Source organism: Macrobrachium rosenbergii, chromosome 55, assembly GCF_040412425.1.
Source record: "Macrobrachium rosenbergii isolate ZJJX-2024 chromosome 55, ASM4041242v1, whole genome shotgun sequence".
Classification (NCBI taxonomy): domain Eukaryota; kingdom Metazoa; phylum Arthropoda; class Malacostraca; order Decapoda; family Palaemonidae; genus Macrobrachium; species Macrobrachium rosenbergii.
Genome location: NC_089795.1, coordinates 23,347,871 through 23,369,732, shown reverse-complemented (window position 1 = coordinate 23,369,732; position 21,862 = coordinate 23,347,871). Strand labels below are relative to the sequence as shown.

The window sequence follows — 21,862 nt, the reverse complement described above, 5'->3', positions numbered from 1 at the left end:
GTGTGTGTGTGTGTGTGTGTGTAGGAGTTTGTTTTGACTATTCTAAAGCTTAAATTCTCTTCTCCTTTTAAAATAGATGTGGCTGACTTAGGCATGACAAGCACAGAAAAACACAATATTAATGAATAAGAGTTTACCTCATGCCTCTGTGTCTATCTAATGCAATCTTCAAGCAACCAGAACGTAAAGAGAGAGAGAGAGAGAGAGAGAGAGAGAGAGAGAGAGAGAGAGAGAGAGAGAGAGAGAGATTATGAAGTAGCGTTTTTAATCACACAGGAAAACACAATATTAATGAATAAGAGTTTACCTCTGTGTCTAGGATGCTTCAGTTTTATGCTATCTAATACAATCTTTAAGCACCCAAAAAGTAAAGAGAGAGAGAGAGAGAGAGACAGAGAAAGAGAGAGAGAGAGAGAAAGAGAGAGAGAGAGAGAGATGTTTTGTGTGACTTATACACATTATGAAGTAGCGTTCTTTATGCGCACGGGGAAGGAGAGCTTAGTGCTAATAAACGCGGAGATTAATCTCGCACGTTGCCTTTATGTGCAATAACAAAAGAATTCGTCAGCTAATGCAGAGGTGTAGCACGTGCACAGGTATATGTTTTCATTTGTTTGTTATTTTTTGTCAGTATGCCTCTTGTGTTTGCCTTTTCTCTTTTGTAGGCATTTTGTGTATGGAAATTCTTATTTCTTTCTCTGTTAATAATGATTGCTAGACATTTGTTGACTCTTGTGTCATAATATTCCTTGCTTCAAAGCAACTGTCTGCCTTTCCAGGTAAGCAGAGTAGATGAAAAGGAATTTGAACTGCGCAATAACGTTCTGTGTTCTTTTCCTAAGCTGCTTTGGACTCAGTGGGAATTCAATTAATTTTTTATTTTATTTTATGCAGTCTTCCATATTAGGGCAACGTAATATATGCAAATTCCTTTCTTCCACTGAAATAGAATTAAAGAGTACGCTGCCCTTGTGTCAGTCTTAATAAAACTACTCTGGCATGGGAGAAGGAACGTTCACTTTCCTTGCAGTGCAGAGACTAATGGATGGTCAACCACAGGTTTTTAGATCCGGAGGATACAAGCATAATGAATGTGAAGAAAAACTTGGGTCTTACTTAGGAAGCAATAGACTTGCCTCCTAAAAAAGGTCCAAGGTCACTAGAGTCAGAGAAGAGACTTACTAATCTTGGCATTAGCAAGAGAGAAACAGTAACCAACGCACTTTAATAGATACACAAACAAATTAGAATTAGATAGGCATCCGTAAATTCTTCGTAGATCAAGCTCTGTCAATATAATAATAATCTTAATATTGATCTTTTATAAAAAGAACCTATAAGTAGATATTATCGTCGAACCATAAATAATTCAGGTGACATGCATAATAAATATCTTATATTTCTCGTATATTTCTTTTGTTCGCAAAGATTAATTTTTCTGAATTATTTCTATTTACAAGGTTTTGTAAAAAAAAAAAAAAAAAAACTTCGTTTTATTTGGAATTCAAAGGGAAAATATTTTGGATGTTTTCATGGAATTTTTTGTAATCTCTCTCTCTCTCTCTCTCTCTCTCTCTCTCTCTCTCTCTCTCTCTCTCTCTTCTTCTTCTTCTTCTTCTTCTTCTTTCTTCTTCTTCTTCTTCCAGATGATCTTTAAACAAGTCGTGCAATTAACTACGTAATAAAGTAGCCAGGTAATAAATGAAATGTAAAGGAATACGATTATTAGAAAAAGATGGGCATTAGATTATTCTCATAAAAAAAATCAGATCAATAATTAGTAAATTAGGTGGGCCCTAAAGAAACAACAACAACCCGAAAGAAAAATATAAAATAATATTTAAGGGATCTTAATAACACAAAATGATTCAGGAATCTCGGGAAGACTTGTCAAATACCAAGCGATGAATGGTACAAACAGCTCTTCTCAAATGTTGTAGTAGACGATATGACTGGAAAATCATCAGGAAAAGCTCTCCAACATAAAGTTCTAGATGTTACTAAGAACCTATTGAATACATTCCGCTGCACTTCTTAAAAGCGCTTACTATCGGTGAAACCGGCAGGGCTATCTGACTTTACTTTGAGGTGATATAGATTTCCATATGATAAAAATTTCAATTATATATATATATATATATATATATATATATATATATATATATATATATATATATATATATATATATATATATATATATATATATATATATATATATATATATATATATATATATATATATATATATATATATATATCTATATATTCATATATATATATATATATATATATATATATATATATATATATATACCCGTATATAATATAGATATACATATGTTTGATAATATATGTAATATATAAATATATATATATATATATATAAATATATATCCATATATAAAAATGGTGAGATGAATAAATGTCATCAAACAATTATTGGTCACACAAACAACAGATCCTCCATGGTTCCTAATGCAGGAACCAGCAAACCGAAATTTCACCGTATAATAAATTTGGTCCATGGCTTAAAATGGTGGGATGAATAAATATCATATAAAAATGATGGCTGCAACACAAACAACAGATATACAAATGGCTCCATACAAGTGGCATCTGAAATATATATAACCCTGAAGTAAACTCTTCGCGTAGGTTGACTATATTAATTGGAACTATTGAAAATGCGAATAAATTTCCATTTACCAATGTTTACAGTTATTAACGAATCCTATTTCCCTCACGATGGGTTGTGGAATATAATTTATAAATTGAGAGCAATGTTGCAGAACATTAGATATGAAAATCCTCGATAAATCCATAGCTACATGATGCAGATTACAACCTAACAGGAGCAAATCGGAAATGAAAAATCCTTAGGAAATTATTCACAATTTCATCAAGAAAATTAATGTCAATTAACAAATATTCTTACCCTTCTCTGTATTCTTAAAAGACTTAAGTCCAGAAGCTGCTATATGGCGCATGTTGAGCCTTATATTGATAACTTATAGAGGACCAACTAAGATTGCTAATTGAAAGCTCTATTACCTAACCCTCATCGTTGATGCTGCCTTTGAAAGTTCTTGTAATCTAGGAATTTACTATAGAAATATATAGCATTTTCATGTAGTGTGTGCTAATATATCCCTATGGTGATTAAAAAGAGATTAAATATATGTAAAGTAGTCAAAATCTAATTTTGAAAGAATGCCAAAGTTATAACGGTTTTAGTGCCATACTTTAGACAACAATGTTATTCATTAGACGTAGCAACACCGTAAAGCTATCGGAAATGGGGAATCTAATGTTAACTTATTGTTACCCGATGCCATGCCATTCTCTCTCTCTCTCTCTCTCTCTCTCTCTCTCTCTCTCTCTCTCTCTCTCTCTGAAAGGACATAGCTGTCGCGTGCGATGAATATTTAGTTAGAAATATTCCTGCAGACTTTTTTATTATTGACATTTTGTCCTTAGAATTTTGCCTGTATAACTTTGACATTCATGACTTTACAGGATCAAAAAGACAGCAAACTAGTCCGAAAGATAAATGCATAAAAGAACAGCCCTTGAAAGAAAAGCCGGAATCCTGTGTTAACATTCAGAGGCAGGCATTTTGGTGAATACTTTATTTCTTAATACTTACAAAAGTTATGATATTTGGGCTGTTTAAATGTATACTTATCCTGTATTTACTATGATTCTACTTTAAAGGAAAAATGTGATTGCGCCACCCAAATGTTCGTTGTTAGTGTCAGCTTAGCTCATGCTCTCAGGAAACAGAGATTTGGGGAATTCTTTAGTTGCTTCCGGGTTGCAAAGCTATTAAAACTTTTGAATATAATTCCCGTGAACCGTAATTTATTCCTCGTCCCTTTCTTTTTGTTTAGGTATTTTTATCACATTTTTATGTTATCAACAAATTCGTTTCATTGACATCCTAAGCCTCACTTATTCAGAACTTCATAATAAAGAATAACGAACGGGCTCTTCCTTTAGGGTTTCATGTCTTAGCAGTTTCGGAGAATTACATAAAATAGAATTCAGCTCCTTGTAAAAGACAACAAGTAAAAAAGGCACCGAAGTTTCCTCGGCGCAATCGAGTTTTCTCTACAGCGTATAATGCTGTATGGAACTCTCAGCCACGACCCATGAAACTCTCAGCCACGGTCCATGAAACTCTCAGCCGAAGCCCATGAAACTTTCAGCCACGGCCCGGTGGTGGCCTGTATTGTTAGCACCTATAGCGGTACCAGACGCACGATCAGGGCTAAGTTTAACCTTAAATAAAATGAAAACTACTGAGGCTAGAGTGCTGCAATTTGGTATGTTTAATGATTGGAAGGTGGATGATCAACATACCAATTTGCAGCCCTACAGCCTCAATAGTTTTTAAGATCTGAGGGCGGACAGAAAAGTGAGGACGGACAGACAAATAGCCACCTCAATAGTTTTATTTTAAACAGGACATTCTTCAATTTAAGAAGTATTAAATTCTCCCTGAATTGGGCATTACAGAAATCCGAAGGTAACCATTAACATTTCTTTAACAAATTATATCGTGCCAGCTTCTGCTTATTTCCGAAACTTTTTAAATAACAGTAAGGAAACAAATATGAGCAATGAAATTCAAAAGTTATTCTTTTCATTCAGTGACCTTTTACATATTAATTTGACCTTATCAATCATCATGCCGGTAATGGCATATGAATAAACACGTTTTTCAACAGAAAAATATTATACAAGAATATCAAAGCTGACGGGTCCAATTCAGAAAAAAATACTTTCTCATCAGAAATGATTGACAAATATAATATATATATATATATATATATATATATATATATATATATATATATATATATATATATATATATATATATAATATATAAATATATATATATATATATATATATATATATATATATATATATATATATATATATATATATAGTAACGTTTAGTTTAGTATATAGATATTTGTATATATATATTTATATCCCCTCCAATATAAATATATGCAATCAAAGAGAATTAAAAACAAATATATATATACAAATACTATATATATAGATATTTTATTATATATACAATATATTATTACTAATATATATTTTTACGGGGTTATTTATATATATATAGGTTATATATATGACAAAGAGTCTATATAAGATTATTATATATACGAAGAATATATATATCCATTTATATATATATAATAACGTTTAGTTTAGTCAGATCTTCCCTTTACCTCCCTCCAACAAAATATGCAATCAAAGAGAATTAAAAAACAAAGCGACGCAACTACTATCAGAAGACATTTTATTTCTTTATTACTTACTTTTTTACGGGTTTTTTGGCCACAGGTTATGTACTGACAAAGAGTCTGGTAAAGATTATTCATACGAAAAATACGATATCCATTTCCTATAGGATATCAGGCAGTCGATCCGTTATACACGCGCAGATACACACACACACACTCACACAGACATATATATATATATGTGTATATATATATATATATATATATATATATATATATATATATATATATATATATATATATATATATATATATATATATATATATATATTTAGGTATGAAAAGAGACAAAATGACTACCATTACAATTTTCAGCAAATAAAACCATTGCCATTTCGTAATCTGTACAAAGAGTACCACTCTGGATATTGCAAATGAGACGAAATGCTTTTGGAATCTAAGAAAAAAAAAACCTCCGGGTTCTTGAACAATGATTATTTGGTAGGAGGCTGAAGCGGAATTTCATTCCTTGCAGGGAGGAGAGTTGAATAATCTGCATAAATAGGTTTACACAAGGTTCTTTTTGCCTATAATCTTCTTGTAAATATCTCTTTCATTAATAACGACTCCACCTCTTGTCTTGGGTATTAGCTGAGGCTTTATTTAGGGCACATTGAATATTCTTAAGTCTGTAACTTGGACTTAGAACTCTCACTTAATCTTTGGGCACAGAAATTTTTATAAGTTCACTAATCTGTCTCCGGATCTTGTGTAACTGCACCGCCACAAATCTCATACACTCCCCTACGGTTCCCTAGTTCTCACTGACTTCTGTATCAAGAGTCCCCATTTATAAAGGTCTCTCTGAGAGTAAGAACTGTGGTCATCTTTCGTACATCGTTCGATTAGTTACTCATATCTCGTTACGTATCTGCGACAACGAGGAGCCTAGGTTTTTCATATGTGGGAATAATGGTCTCCTTCATGATTGAAATAACTTTGGGACTGGTTTTCAGTCTTACAAATTGATGACAGGGGTAAGCCAAGGAAAAAACTTCGATCCATGTGGTGAATTCAATTTACAGATAATGTAAAACATATATACAGCATGGTAGGTATCAACTTGACAGTCCAGTGGTAAGAGAACTCGTCAGTGAAGTCAGATGTAGTTGCTGTCAGTGGTTCGAATCCACCAGGTGACTGTCACTTATCAATTCCAAGTATAATTCCCTTTCATTATTATTTCCGAGGTAGAGCGAATTGGATATTAAATGACATTTGTTGTTTAATAGTTGTAAATGAATAATTGGTTATGATGTGATAAAAGAAATTTATGTAATTGTACAGATATATTGCATATTGGTTTGAAGAAAATTTGTGTAATTTTTACAAATGATGTTACAGTAAAAGGCTTATTCATTGATCAAGTACTCATGTTGCTTATTTGTCATTTGAAATGTTAATTCAGCAGATATTCATTTCCTTCAAGCAGTCATATATATTATAAATGGCCAATATAAGGAGAATGAAGTTTGCTCAATGGGATTTTTGTAAATTAAATTTCGTTCACAAGAATCCTAACCTACACTTGTCAATCAGCTATGGATTCAGTGCAATATATTGGCCTCCGTATGTGTTGGGTCGTATGAAATGTAGTACATACAATTGTGAATGTGTGTTATAATATTTTGTTTTAAATAAATTATATGCCCTGTTAAACTGTATTTTCACATAACCTTAATTTATTAGATTCACTAGACATGACTGGTATGCCATTGGTTGAAGTAATACTGTAAAAACTGTCTACTCCTTTAAACCAGTTTATGCAAAATCTTTCGAGCAGCTATGCTTAATGCACTTACTGCAGTCTGCAAAGGCAACAGTTGTGTAAGTGAATAAGTTATTGAGGTAAACAGTATAAAATGCGTTTCTGTTGCTTTCCTCTAAGTGAGTCAAGACTCAATAGATCTCATGCTACATGGCTTTTTAACTGTATATCCCCGTGGGGTCGGGGGCAGGGGGTTAGTGCTATCAGTGTACCTCATGCGGCGCACTATAGGTTTTATTTAAGGTTCTTCGCGGGGTCCCTTCGGCCCCTAGCTGGAACCCCTGTTTTTCCTTTACTGTACCTCTTTTAATAGTTTCTCTTCCCTAACTTCTTACTTTCCACCTTCTTCTAACAATTGTTGCATCATTATTTTCAGCTCTTAATTACATCATAGGTCCCAGCGCTTGGCTTTTGACCTAAAGTTTTATATTCTAATTCTAACAAAGACCTTAGGAATATTGATTATAATCTCTTTTCACTTGTAAGTTTGTCTGAAAGAGTTTCATTAGATATATCATCTGTATCTCAACATTTAATTTAGATAAAAATAAAATAATAACACTGGAAAATTATAATTATTATTAGTTTGGAGAGCATACAAAAATAGTCCTAGATTTTGTGAATTTCTCAATGTCATTTAAGGCCAACACGATAGCATATCGCCTTATTGATAGTGCATTAATTTATGCCAGAAATCTATATCATAGTTTGGAGAGCATTAGACTTATTGCTGTTACTAGGCCTACCACTAGTAAGCAGATCTAAATAGGATAAAATTATGAATAGGAGAGCTTGGAAAATAAGTAAGGTTATAGCAATAAATACTGTATTTGGAGAAGATACAGAAGAAGGTAGTGAGTTTTGGCAGACTTTATTCAATGAGTGACAGCAACATGTAAGACTTGAAGAACGAGTCTTGTTATGAGAATTGCATCATGGGTAACTGACTCTGGATCAACATATATTGAATAAGGTGTCTGGAAGTTCGTCTGTTTTTATTGTTATTTATATTTGTGAATTCAACACGTCCACATGATATGGCTTTTGTCCCAATAAATGTAGAAACTAGTCCCATTTTTTGTGACAAGACTAAATGCATAAGCCTTTGCAAAGTTACTTCTACGAAATTTAGTGTGCATATGAACTAATTATTTGCTTGATTTTACATGTATATATTTCATTTTTCCATAAATTTGCTGAGTCTCTCTTTTCCCCAGTAGAGATGATTATTAAAAACAAGAAACAAAATTCCAGTATAGAAAACGGGAAGAATTGTAGAGGGCACTGCTTGTTTCCAAGGACACTAAAGCAGGCCAATGACTTTCTAGTCCTTGATCCATTACTTATGTTTTTAGTCCTTGATTTTTTTCCTCCGAAGTGGAAATGAAAATGTTTCTTGCATAAGGCGCCATTTTTTCATTTGGTGTCAAATCTAGAACACTTAAAATTTGATTCTGATTTGTGCCTGTGGTTTTATTGCCTCTTTTAATTGGATTAAGATATTGGTGAGTTTATATAGTTTTATTTTTGGTCGTTAGGAAAATTTTCACTAAAGTTAAACCCAAATTGTCTAATGGTGATTCTGTGCAACTCAGACTAAGGTGAAGTGAAGCACTGGTTTAACGGATTAGATGAGTATTGGATTTTCGGAATTTTCAAATTCTGATAAATTTATTGGTGGAACTGACGACCTGAATCATCTGTACAAGATCAGTTCAAAAGGTTTCTAGGTCTTTAGCTGTTCCAGCTCTTTGAAATGTGTGCACCGCTAGTTCATTTATCCAATCATTTTGATTGTCAGCTGTATTTTAATTTTTTTATTTGAATATAAAACCTGACATTGTCTAAATCACATTTTGAATAATCACTTGTACTAAAGGTTATCCATATTGAGAGAGAAGCGTTACTAATTAGGTCTATTTGGTAACACAATTTTACGTCTATTGTGAATGAACGTATATATGAAAGAAAGCGAAGCGTTTACTGAAATAACGATGTTCGCGTCTTCAGAGTTACTATGTTAAAATGTTCGGTAGAACTATATAGTAGCTCCGCGGCGGCGACGGCACTATAACTTGACTTTTTCCACAGTTTTTTGGTTGCTAATTATAAATTTACGGTATTTTACTTATGGACATTAATTGCTTTCAACATAAAATATAGGTTTTCTGTTGTATTATGATGTGATTTGAATGATTTTGAGGTTTATTTCCATCGCAAATGAATACTTATCCTTCCCGGCAAATGATATATACAAAATTAATAAAATTACGACTTGTCAGCACCCCCTCTCCGCGGCAAAACCGTGTTTACTGATTACAGTTTTGCCGTATTAGCTATAGAGAGGGGTTATTATTCTGACTTTCCGTATTAGCAGGGGGTGCAGTATTCTGACAAACACGGTTTTGTATTAGCTATGGAGAGGGGGGGTAGTATTATAAATTAATTTTGTATATATCATTTGCGGGGAAGGATAAGTATTTTGCGGAAATAAACCTCAAAATCATTCAAATCACATCATAATACAACAGAAAAACCTATATTTTATGTTGAAAGCAACTAATGTCCCCAAATTGACCTTTAATTTTGGCGCTCGAGTGTAATTAACCTGTAACTCGTGAAGTCCACCCAACGCACGCATTCTTCACAAGACAGAGCGCGGGTACGTCTGTTTCGAACGGTTCATATCCCGTCCGGCAAGTGCAATAACTTGTTAACATATGGGTACCCAACCCCCGGGGCCAGTACTAAACACGGCGACAACAAACAGATGCACCGCCAGTATTAGAACCCCTAAAAGTGTAGAAAAAAACCAGTTGAAAAGGTAAAAACAGGCGCGGAGCTAATATATACAATTACCAAATGTTCTTTGATTCCGTTAATTTAACTTTTCAAACTTTGCTTTGTGATATTTTACTAAGACGTTCATAAGTCTAATTCGACCGCTTATCACAGAGATTGGTTTTTCAAGAATTTTTAAGTATTATGATCTTGTCAGAATCTTACAAATCTAGATGTGTATTGAGCGTTTAATTATATTGAAAAAATGTAGGTAAATTAGAAAACTTGGAAGATTCAACGGGTAATTACAGAAGAGCTCCGCACCGAGATTATCGTTTAATATAATTTTTGGGCTGAACAATACAGAAAAATGTGTATATAATGCAGTGCTGGGGAGACAATTTGAGAAATTTAGGGATACTTTGAGAACTTCGCCGTAGTTTACGTTTAGCTTTAATCCCAGAAGGGCTGGTATTAACCATGGCTTAAGCTCTGGGGGGCACCGTGTTTTGTATCAGCCCCTCGGGGATTAACGTAAAAGTATAGACAAAAGACTGTAAATTTCTCACATTATCTAGGTAAATTTCTCAAGAGCCTCGATGGCTTGGTTGGTAGAGTGGCAACCACAGACTTCTAGAAGCCTGTGGCGAGGGTTCAATAGCCGACCAGTCAGAGGCGGAAACTTTGCTATCCGTGTAGACATCCCGGGATTACGTATGTAATCAACGGATAGGGCTGAAAGCAAATGGATGTTACAGACTAATACACACATAAACAAAGCCACTCCAACATCTTCTAAAAAACATAACAGACACCTCACACGTCTCGAACTGTCGGACTACCCGCCCAGTTCTCCTCGTGCTGCTGGGAGAAAGGGAGCGGGGTTTCGGTAATACATGTACACATTCGGTACCGGGGTCTAAGCGATGTCAGGCAGGGCAGCCGGTCGAGGTTACGGCCTACCCCACCGCCAAATCAAAGTCCTTCAAAGAAGGCACCGTGCTTACCCCATATAAAAATGGGTATAAAAGCACGTTAAAACGAAGAAGAAGAAGAAGAAGAAGAATCTAGGTAAATTTCTCAAGTGATCTCGCCTTTCCTGTACCGATTTAAAAAAATATATGCCTTAATAAAGGCAGGTTCGACATTATTAATAAACTATACCTCCGTGCGCTCTTCGGTAGTAAAATTACCCTTCACTGTTTGAGGAGACAAATCGTTCATGGGACAACTGTCACTTAGATTTTCTGTTGAGTCTGTATCCGTAGCTACTCGCACCTAGCTTGTAACATCGATTTCACAGAGTAATGGTGTACAATTACTTTTCTCTATATTTTAAACTCCCATAAAAAAGTCTAAAGGTATTAGTAGTACTACCATAGGCCAAGTGTTAATTGTAAGATAATGGATTTGAAGCTACGAGTTTGGCAAGCAGACTTATTAAAAGGCAAAGCTTCCAGTAAGTCCTTTTTCCCCGGTGGTTACAGCCATGAGGTCCATACCAGGTCACTTATCCTTTCACATCTTACCACACTGGCAAACAGCAAGGCTAGTCTGCCTCAAGTTATTTTCAGAAATTTAATAGCAAATTTCGTTTAAAGTATAATTTTTTTTATTCAGTTAGGTTTAAAAGCATATACTTCTTTGTATGGCTGAAGGTCATTACGTTTAGGATAAGTTGTCAGTTTATTTTCTGTAAGAATATGGATTGCTATGATGATGTGGGGGCCAAGATTAAATTTACGAATTTCCATTACAATTTTTAAGGTACTGTCTGTGTGTGGCCAACTCTATATGTAAGACAGGGCTCTCTTTATTTTCAAAAGTTATTCCTTACCATCATTGATAAAACTGTTACAGATCATTGCATGCTGTTACAAGTTTTGAAGTAGGTTCATATTTAAAAGGCCCTTTGCCTTCTGTAGCCATTCATGGGCTGCTCTATGAGCAAGAGCTCGTGCTAGCATAAAGCCAGCTCAATGAAATATATAAAAAATAAAAACTGTAGCCAGCAGCCATTGAACTTGCGAGGAACACGGAACAGGAACATCTGGTAGTTAAGCCCTCACATTTTTGGTAAATATTGCCTAGAATCCAAAGCCCAGGTTGATGATCTTGTAAGTCTGTAGCTTAAACTTTCACGAATACGATTATAGTTATTTTACCATACCAATAAAACTGGCCTATTCCATATCATCGACCTAATAAGGAGGTATCGCTGTCAATGCACCTCGTGGGGTGTACTGTAGGCAGCGTTCCTTCGGCTCCTAGCTGTAACCCATCTCATTCCTATTACTATATATACCTCCGTCCATGTTCACCTTCTTCCATATTACTTTCCACCCTCTCCAACCAATTGTTCCATAAAGCAACTGCGAGGTTTTCCTCCTGTTACACCGTTCAAACTTTTTCACTGCCAATTTCCCTTTCAGTGCTGAATGACTTCATATGTCCCAGTGCTTGGTCTTTGGCCTAAATCTTATATTCCATATCATCGAGCTGATGTTGGAGCTTCCCTCCATCCAGATTATAAGCAGGCCTAACCTTAGAGGTCATTTGAAACCAAGCTTGGTATCGTATATTGATTTCTGATTTTAGTTTGGGTACCTTTCGCGTGGTTGGCAAAATTGTTGTACGTTAAATTAGGCCTTAATTAGCAGAAATATCACTTAACGTTAAATTAGGCATTAATAGCAGCAAATATATATCGCTTAAACACTACAAAACAGACGGTAAAGCCAGTCGCCGATCTGAATATTTACTGCCTTTTGTTTGTTTTCGTTTATACTCGGAATATTTACTGCCTTTTGCTTGTTTTTGTTTATGCTTGTGTCTTTTGTTTTTTAATGGTACGTACCGTCTTTTGCTTATAGTTTTACGTTGATCTTCAAGGGGCTGGCACTAAACAGCGCCCATTTTGCACTTGAACTGGTAGTTACCAAAACAGAGGGGCACGGTAGTAGTCGTCAGTCTTGTCAGACTGACTTTTAATCCTACTGCTATCCGTTTTAGTAATTAAATGTTCTCAAAATGTCGTGCATGTAAACCATCTATGTTAAGTGTTCATTCCCACTCTGGCTAGGCCTAATTAATGTCAGTAGTCACGTATAGTTCATTATTTCCTGGATTATTTTCCTGAGTTTGTTGGAATGAAAGGTATCGTGTGTTCCTCAGCTACAATTCTCATTGTATTTTAATGAATTACTTGAATTTTTATCAGTTTATCTTTAATTCATTTTCCTTTTCTAATAACTGATCTCTTCATTCTGTATTTTCTGTTACCTTCTGTTACTTCTTTCAAATGAACGTCCTAATATTCTTTGGAAGCTTGAATTTAAAGTCAGTGGCCTTCGTGGTAGGCTTGTTCCTTATGAATTAGGTTCCTCATAATAATAATAATAATAATAATAATAATAATAATAATAATAATAATAATAATAATAATAATAATAATAATAGGTGGAGGGTTGAATGATTTAGCCAGCCTTATCTTCCTCCCCTATTTCTTAATTTTTGTGACCTTTTAAGCTATAAAGTAGGTAAAAAAAAAGGAAAATAAAGTACAGAAATAGCCTGGTATATGGAAGATTCTAAATTATGTGGGCCTATACTTGGCGCGACTCGAAAGAAAATTTTTTTTATACTACTAGGGTCCTAAGAGCTTACGTCTTTAGCGCGAATATGTCCTTAGTGGGCACTAGAAATATAAATAACTACATTTCAAAAGTACGGATTTGCATTTACATTGATTCATATCTCTACAACATTTGTAAATTTACTTATTCATATTGAAGCTTATGGGCGTTACTTATAACTTCATTATAACTTTAGCTTCGGTGTGTAGTAGGCCTACCTTTGGGTACATAGCGCTTAGACTAAATTTAGGCTTCAGAGCGTCGCTTATAACTTTAGATTCAGTGTGTAGTAGGCCTATCTTTGGGTACATAGCGCTTAGACTAAATTTAGACTTCAGAGCGTCGCTTATAACTTTAGCTTCAGTGTGTAATAGTCTACCATTGGGGAAATAACTCTTAGACTTGGACCACTTATATGACGCTGTACACGTTGATAACAATGGATTTCTTTCTTTCCAGATATGCTTGTGAATTCGTAAGAGTAAAAACAAGTTTTCTACTACTTGGAAATGACTGCGTGACGCAATACTTGTTAAAAATCTTATACATCATTGACACACTTCAGTTAGAGCTGGCTAACTTGTGATGGCAAGCTTTAATGGAGGTAAGATTATGGAGCAATGTTCACGATAATCGAAATTAAATAAGTAAAGTAATCAGGTCCCTTAATAAAAGGATGGTTCGACATTATTTCATTATAATATGAAATGACTGGCCCTTAACTTCATCTCTTATGGCAACTGAATTGTGTAACAGAAAATAAAAAAGACAGTAGTTTCCAAATTAGGTTTTAGGATACTCATGAAAAATAGTCCATCTTTATAGACCATGGTGCTAATGTGCTTCAATTTTATTTCAAGGCTCCAGTGGTGAACAACAAGTCAACCTGGAATAGGATATTGAAGACGTTGAACACTTGATCTAGTTAGTCTGCGGTGTTATATAAGGAAATATGCCAGATTTTGCTGATTTAACCTGGTGGATATCACATGGCAAACCTTGAGTGACCTGAGAGTGAAATAGACCGATTCATCTGCAGTAGCAAATCATGCACAACTGTCATACCGGTAATGGCAAGACAAGCACAAACTTAATTAAATCAAACCATTATTATCTAAATTGACATTTAGAGTTTTCAGCAAATTAACCTTTAGTAATAAAAAAAATAAATAGTAAATCACTGCAGGACTGGTAATTTTATGTAGTGGAAAAATGAATCCAGTCAAGTAACAGCAGTAAGAGGCCACAGTAATATAGTCAATGATGGTGAAGGGATTACTCATATGTCACCAGCCATGGAGTATCCAAAGAAGTGGTTCGGATTCAGTCCTTTCAAAATGGTCAACTAATAGCTTTTGTTCTGATAAGATAAGGGAAGCAAGGTAAGCAATCCCAGAGGATCTGACATCCAAACCAGTAAACAATGGGCAATTGTTTAGATGGTGCACATGAGGGACAGAATGAGTAGGGGTTACTTGGTCATGGCCCTCTCCCACCATGGGTTAGGGCAAGAGTTAAAACAAGGAAATATAGGATATCATAAACTACTAAATCTCAATGGCACCTGCTACACAAAACAGCTTCCACCTGAGAAGGAAGCACTGACAATGTTTAGAAAATCTAGGAAACTTCAGTTACATGAATTCGGAGAGGACATAGCAGCATTTGTGGAGATGCAGTAGTAGTCACATCGCTATAATTATGATTCTGGATCACCATGCGTCATCTGCTGGGGAAGAAGTAGATACACAACACTCATAAAAGGTTCTCCAACTTTTCCTGGCCACCTATGCCACGGTTTAGTAAAGAGTACATTATTCCTGCTTGCTTAGAAAAGATCATGCATTAGACTTGCAAGACCCCACGCATTCAAAAAGATAAAACATGCTCTAGCTATACACAAAGATGACCATAGGAAGAGTAGGAATAACTACTGTAGATAATATAGGATATCTCAGCTCAAATGCAGATGCTGAGGATATACATGACTGACAGGAAAACAAGGGACTCAGTCAAGGTTGCAAGAATCATTTCTAGCAAATATGTAGCCGATTGGAACCCCAGACTAAGAAAGCCTTCATTAAGAAGAGATAAAATGTAGGGACAGTTTAATGATGGACTATAAGGACTACATACAACTACACGGCGCGTAGAAGAGACAAGAGAAACTGTTGTGCAGTAACAAGGTACAAGTTTACCAAGATCCAGCCATGAGTCTACAGCTAGAGGAAACAACATTTATATTCATCAGAAACACTTCGTAAACAGTGGTAAGTAAATAACTTAATAATTCGCTTCTAAAAGCAATTAGATTTCATAGTTTGGACAGCTAGTACATTACTTTAGGTGTTTGACTCATTTGCTTACCCAGTTAAATCGAAACTCGTGTTTCTCCTGTGAGAGATGTCTATACAAAATCTCAAGATCTGACATTTGACCTAACAATGACAAGTGTCTCAATGCCTTTAACCTAAGTAAATCTTTTTTCAGGTAAGAATCGAAAAACACTTGATGGAGAATTAGTTAAGGATGACTTCTGTTTAAGACTATTTCAAACTGACAGATACCATTTGGCTACTGAAACCCGACTTGCATGGTGAATTCCCGTCCAAGGAATCTCGAGTAAAGTAAGTAAAATTAAAAAGTTATTGATGATGGCTGCGAAAATTAGCGTAAATCCAGAAATTTAAAACATACTATAAACAGATTTTACGTAAATTTTACTTGAAATTAAGGATTACTGAATATATTTTAATGTCTTCGACTAAATTTACAACTCTGAGCATCCTGATATTAATGTTGAAATTTAAAGTTAAACCGCCAAAACTGGTTGAAGATAGTCTGTAAATTGAAATAACTTGAAATTTGTACCTTCGCTGGTATACTGTTTTAAAATCCTTTCACTTTTCTTTCTAGAATCCACTGACATCCTTATGACTACAAAATCCCGAATAATCGTGAGCCGTTTTCAAGTTTGCAGTTCAAGAAGAAACCGCATTTCTGTCCTTCATAAGTCCGAAGAAAGCGAATTCTACAGTATAGTTCGTGTTGTATAATCATGAAAGGAAATGATGCACTCAATAGACATATCTTCTCCCATAGAATAACGAATTTGTCACACTACACTGTACGTAAAGGAATAATTACCCTAGAGAAAGTTAAGATTGGTCTGGCTTTTCTTGTTAAGTCATGGCTTTAATCTCTCAGTACTAGGTATATATACTAAACCTTGCATGCCTTTTGATTTCAATAAGTAGTCTGACCTAATAATACTTATATTTACTATTAAGAGCAACTAGCATTCTCATAATTACATTCAACAGGCGAATAGTTCACAACTAGGCCTGTATATAACACAAATTGGAGGAAACATTTCAGTCTTTAAAAAAGCATATTTAAATGGGGTTAATCTTCAAAGCAGTTCATGTTTACCATTCAGAACCATAAAATGTTTGAGCAATCACTTACCCTTCCCCTCTTTATTTTTGTCGTAGAGCAAATTGGAAACGTTACAGTTCACCGCACATGGATTCAACAGTAGCTGACAGCTGGTGTGTGCACCATTTTCAATTTGGTCACTTGATACATGGAATTGGATGAATCTGTACTTTTTGTCAATTCTTAAAATTTTACTTTAATTTTGGTCATCAAAATAGCTATACATTGAGAAATTGCTAGTCACTCCTTTGTGATAATCAAAACCTCAGTTTGTCGTTATATGAAATGCAGCAATCTGAGAAATTGACTGGATTAAACGCTTATCGACGAAAGCAATTAGAGGACCTACCATAGCATTAATCCAATATAAACTTTCATATTTAGCATATTCCAACAGATTTTTCGAGTTTGTGTCGAGTTTGATACTGACAAATCTAGTTTTGAGCTAAATGCTGAAAACCTTGAGTTTGTATTCACAATGTGTTTGAAGTTTGAGACTGAAAAACTGTTTTAAAATTTGATAGAGATTCATGTTTGAGGGTAAAATATTAAAAGTTCAGTGTTTTCTGTAGCTTAATTCATGTGTAAATATTTGTACTTTTAAATTTACTCCGCAAGTTGTTTATTTTTTTTTTAGGAGCATATCATTCAGTGTTCATTAGTTATTGTCTAAATTTTGACTTTCAAACTTATTCAAAGGAGTGACTAGATGCTACTAGACCATAAACTGTGGTGTGAAAATTATGAATTAACGGTTTTAGAGGCACAATTTTGCTGTCTAACTCCACCCTGGTATTCCTTGTTCCTGAACATTTTCTTTATAGATTTTTTGGCTATGTTAATGGAACTAGCCGAAATTTTTGAAATAACTGAATATTTATGTCTTCATTCTGGAGTCACCGGTTAGAATTCCTCGATAATTGAAGCTTAATTCCCATTTTGACATAGTATTTGACATTTTGACTTCCTAGGCTACCCGATAACTTTTAAAATAGTTACATCAAATAGATTTAACGACTAAATAATTCTAGTTCTCATATTCAGGGGATAAGCAAATTTTCAGTTTTTATACTTGAAAGATATTAACTCGATTCATTACCTATACTGAACTTTATATTTTATTAGGACTTAAAGTAACGAAATTGATTAGTCGTCAAATTATTGCAGCACAAATCTAACTCCAATGGGAAACTTTTTTTTTTTGTATTCCTAATGAGAGCCTTTTCAGCTTGTTTCCCCAATGTAACATTTCCTTTCCTCTTAATTCTTTTTTTTTTTTCCTTAGCTAAACTTGAGTGCAATCTCTTACCTTAAACCCAGTTCAGAGGTTTAAATATTTACGGTTTCATAATTTTCCCACCACGTTTGTGGTCTGGAGTAAATCATTTTCTCTGGTAGAGAAAAATACTCTAAGCAATTATATCTGGAACACAGGGAGATATTGAGAAACACTGTTGCGTACAGAACAAGGTCTTGTTTGCATTAAGAGATTAGGGACCGTAGCTTTTATTTAGAAATAAAGATTAACCATCTACACAAGAAGCACTTTTCTGTTGCTGTACGTGGACCTCCGAAGTATGTCCGTATGAAGCCACTGCAATCGTTTTCATAAGAGAAAGAGATCTCATATCTAGCAAATGTCAGACATCACTTCATTTAAATTCAACTGCGTGTCTAGAGGGAGAGGCAGGGAGTTCATGAATTCTCATACCCAAATTTCATATTGAGTTTGACCTCCGAGCTTGCAAATGGTCTGTTCAAACACGTCAAAACAGTGAATCAAGTTTATTCCTCATTATTAGTTAGTTTCGTACCAAACTTTTAGAGGGAATGCCGTTTTGATGATCGCTATGTTGTGTAGGCCTACGACATAGGCTCAAGTCTCTTGACAATTGACAAAGGAGATGCCCTCTGCGTTTCATTGAATATTAGACTGTTTTCCCTCTTTAAAGCTAATTTGCCATAGAGAAATTTCCTGTGTGTTTCACGTTCTAACATAGGCGAGAATATATAATTTTCCATAGAATATTTCAGAAATTTGATAATCAATCAGTACAGGAGCCGTTTCAAATATATATCCAGTCAACTATTACTTAACGTACTACTACTACTTGATATTGTCACTGAGTCTGTCTAAATATCCTGTTGTTAAATAACAATTTTCTATCAAATCCAAAAATTTGTCTATCTAAACAAATTCAAAATAGTTTTCAAATAAGATTTAATCTACCTAACCATTATTACTGGGAGCGGGATTAAATTTAGATTTGCTTTATAATTTTTTTTATCAATGCTTTTGAGTCTCCCTTTATTATTGGCATTACACTGAATATGTAAAAATAAGTCTAGATCTTTTAGCTGATCGGAATATATATACGAGTATATATTCAATCTAGATTTTTTACACCAGTGCAATTCATCTAAATCGAACTGCGCGTTCTAGAGAGGCAGGCAGGGGAGTGAATGCAATTTTTGTGCTCAATATTTAGGCCTCAAGCTTGAAATTTGGTCCTCATACACACGTCAAATGAAGGATCAAGCTATCTGTTATTGGTTAGCTTCTGCACTCGTTCATGGATAATGCTGTTTCGATTACCAATGCTTTTAATCACGAAATCACTGTGGGCATAGGCTACGGTTTTTGTTACGAAGGAGATGCTGTATTCATATTTGACTTGAATTTTTTTTACTTTATATTTTTGTTAAATTTTGAAAGAGAACTTTTACAAAGAGAAATTTTATATCTGTGTTCAAGGTGTCGAAATCGGCTAGAATGTATAATTTTCATCGGGATATTTCAATATTTGATATCCGTCTAGTAGATATGATTCTGAGAAAGTCACTGAGTCTAGGAGAGAAATATCCTGTTACTATACAATATTGGTTTTCATATGTTTGGGCTTTTTATATTTTATTCATGGAAGCTTTTTAAGTAACAGATTTAATATATATACTATTTTCTATATAGAGAGAGAGAGAGAGAGAGAGAGAGAGAGAGAGAGAGAAAGGAGGAAACAGAGAGAGAGAGAGAGAGAGAAAGGAGGCGAAAGAGAGAGAAAGGAGGCGAAAGAGAGAGAGAGAGAGAGAGAGGAGAGAGAGAGAGAGAGAGAGAGAAAGGAGAGAGAGAGAGAGAGAGAGAGAGGAGAGACCAGAGAGAAAGAGAGAGAGAGAGAGAGAGAGAGAGAAGAGAGAGAGAGAGGAGGAGAGAAGAGAGAGAGAGAGAGAGAGAGAGAGAGAGAGAGAGAGAGAAAGGAGGAGAGAGAGAAAGAAGAGAGAGAGAGAGAGAGAGAGAGAGAGAGAGAGAGAGAGAAAGAGAGAGGAGAGAGAGAGAGAGAGAGAGAGAGAGGGAGAGAGAGAGAGAAAGAGAGAGAGAGAGAGAGAGAGAGAGAGAGAGAGAGAGAGAGAGAAAGGAGAGAGAGAGAGAGAGAGAGAGAGAGAGAGAGAGAGAGAGAGAGAGAGAGAGAGAGAGAGAGAGAGAGAGAGGAGGCGAGAGAGAGAGAGAAGAGAGAGAGAAAGAGGAGAGAGAGAGAGAGAGAGAGAAAGGAGGCGAGAGAGAGAGAGAGAGAGAGAAGAAAGGAGGCGAGAGAGAGAGAGAGAGAGAGAGAAAGAGGGAGAGAGAAAGGAGAGAGAGAGAGAGAGAGAGAGAAAGGAGGAGAGAGAGAGAGAGAGAAAGGAGGCGAGAGAGAGAGAGAGAAAGGAGGAGAGAGAGAGAGAGAGAAAGGAGGAGAGAGAGAGGAGAGAGAGAGAAAGAGAGAGAAAGGAGAGAGAGAGTGAGGAGAGAGAGAGAGAGAAGGAGGAGAGAGAGAGAGAGAGAGAGAGAGAGAGAGAGAGAGAGGATTTTGAGAGAGAGAGAGAGAGAAAGGAGGCGAGAGAGTGATGTGTTTACGCTACATATATATTTTATATATATTTCTGTATTTTTTTACTTTGTGTTTGTACATGTTTAAATATGCAAGAGAATATATATATACAAAGATTATATCTATACTGCTCTCACTATGATCTCTGTCAGTATTATGAAATTGTTTAGAAACTCGTTGAAAGAGAGAGAGAGAGAGAGAGAGAGGAGAGAGAGAGAGAGAAAGAAGAGGAGAGCGAGAGAGAGAAAGAAGAGAGAGAGAGAGAGAGAGAGAAAGAAGAAAGGAGGCGAGAGAGAGAAAGGAGAGGGTGAGTGAGAGAGGGAGAGAAAGAGAGAGCGAGGAGGAGAAAGGTCTTGAGGCAGAAGGCTAGGACTGAGTGGAGGCTAAGAGAGTGATGACCTTGGAAAGGAGAGAGGATTTAGAGAGAAGGAATTTTGAGACTATCTGATCGTGAATAACCAGTGAGGAGTGAGTGAGAGAGAAAGAAGAGTGATCATTTGACTTAGGAGAAAGCTTCAATTTGCAAGTGACTTTGAGAGAGAAATACCCTGGGTGTTCCTGCTATTACAAGAGAAAGGAGAGCTTCTCCAAATATTTTTCTCATGCTAAAGGAGTCAGATTGGATGTGATGACGAGAAAGGAAGAGAGTTGTTTGGAGAGAGAAAGGCTGGTAAATGAGAGTGCCACGAGAAAGGAGTATTACAACTGAGATGGGTCTTGAGCTTTAAATTATAGTAGAAAGGCAATTAATTCCTTCCATCTTTTCAGAGAAGAGTGAGAGACGAAAGGAGCCAAGAGCGGGAGATCTCTGTGTTCACACAGAGTCAGATCTTATACTTTAAATTGGGGAGAGATTAGTAAGATGTTTTACAGGGTAGGGAGATCTTTGCTTAGAGAAATTAGAGAGAGGATTATCAGATTTAAAGACGAGAGTTACGAGAAATGAGTAATGAGAGAGAGAATTTGTTATATTTTTCAGTACCTTGCTCTTTCAAATATCAGCCCAATTGTAGGTATGGGTAAATCTTTCCAACTTGGGTGTGTGGTTTTGTC

At 35.3% G+C, this 21,862-nt stretch overlaps 1 long non-coding RNA gene across 2 annotated transcripts; it reads left to right on the top strand.

Annotated features, from left to right (window-relative positions):
* Nucleotides 1–8,501: 8,501 nt before the first annotated feature.
* LOC136835690 (uncharacterized) lies at nucleotides 8,502–19,724 on the top strand. 2 transcript variants are annotated; one of them, XR_010852241.1, is made up of 6 exons: nucleotides 8,502–8,600; nucleotides 13,971–14,115; nucleotides 14,372–15,781; nucleotides 16,002–16,138; nucleotides 16,428–16,638; nucleotides 17,006–19,358. It is a non-coding gene; the product is annotated as an uncharacterized lncRNA (long non-coding RNA). The 2 variants fall into 2 exon arrangements; XR_010852240.1 differs by having other exon boundaries at nucleotides 16,428–19,724.
* The last annotated feature ends 2,138 nt before the right edge of the window (nucleotides 19,725–21,862 follow it).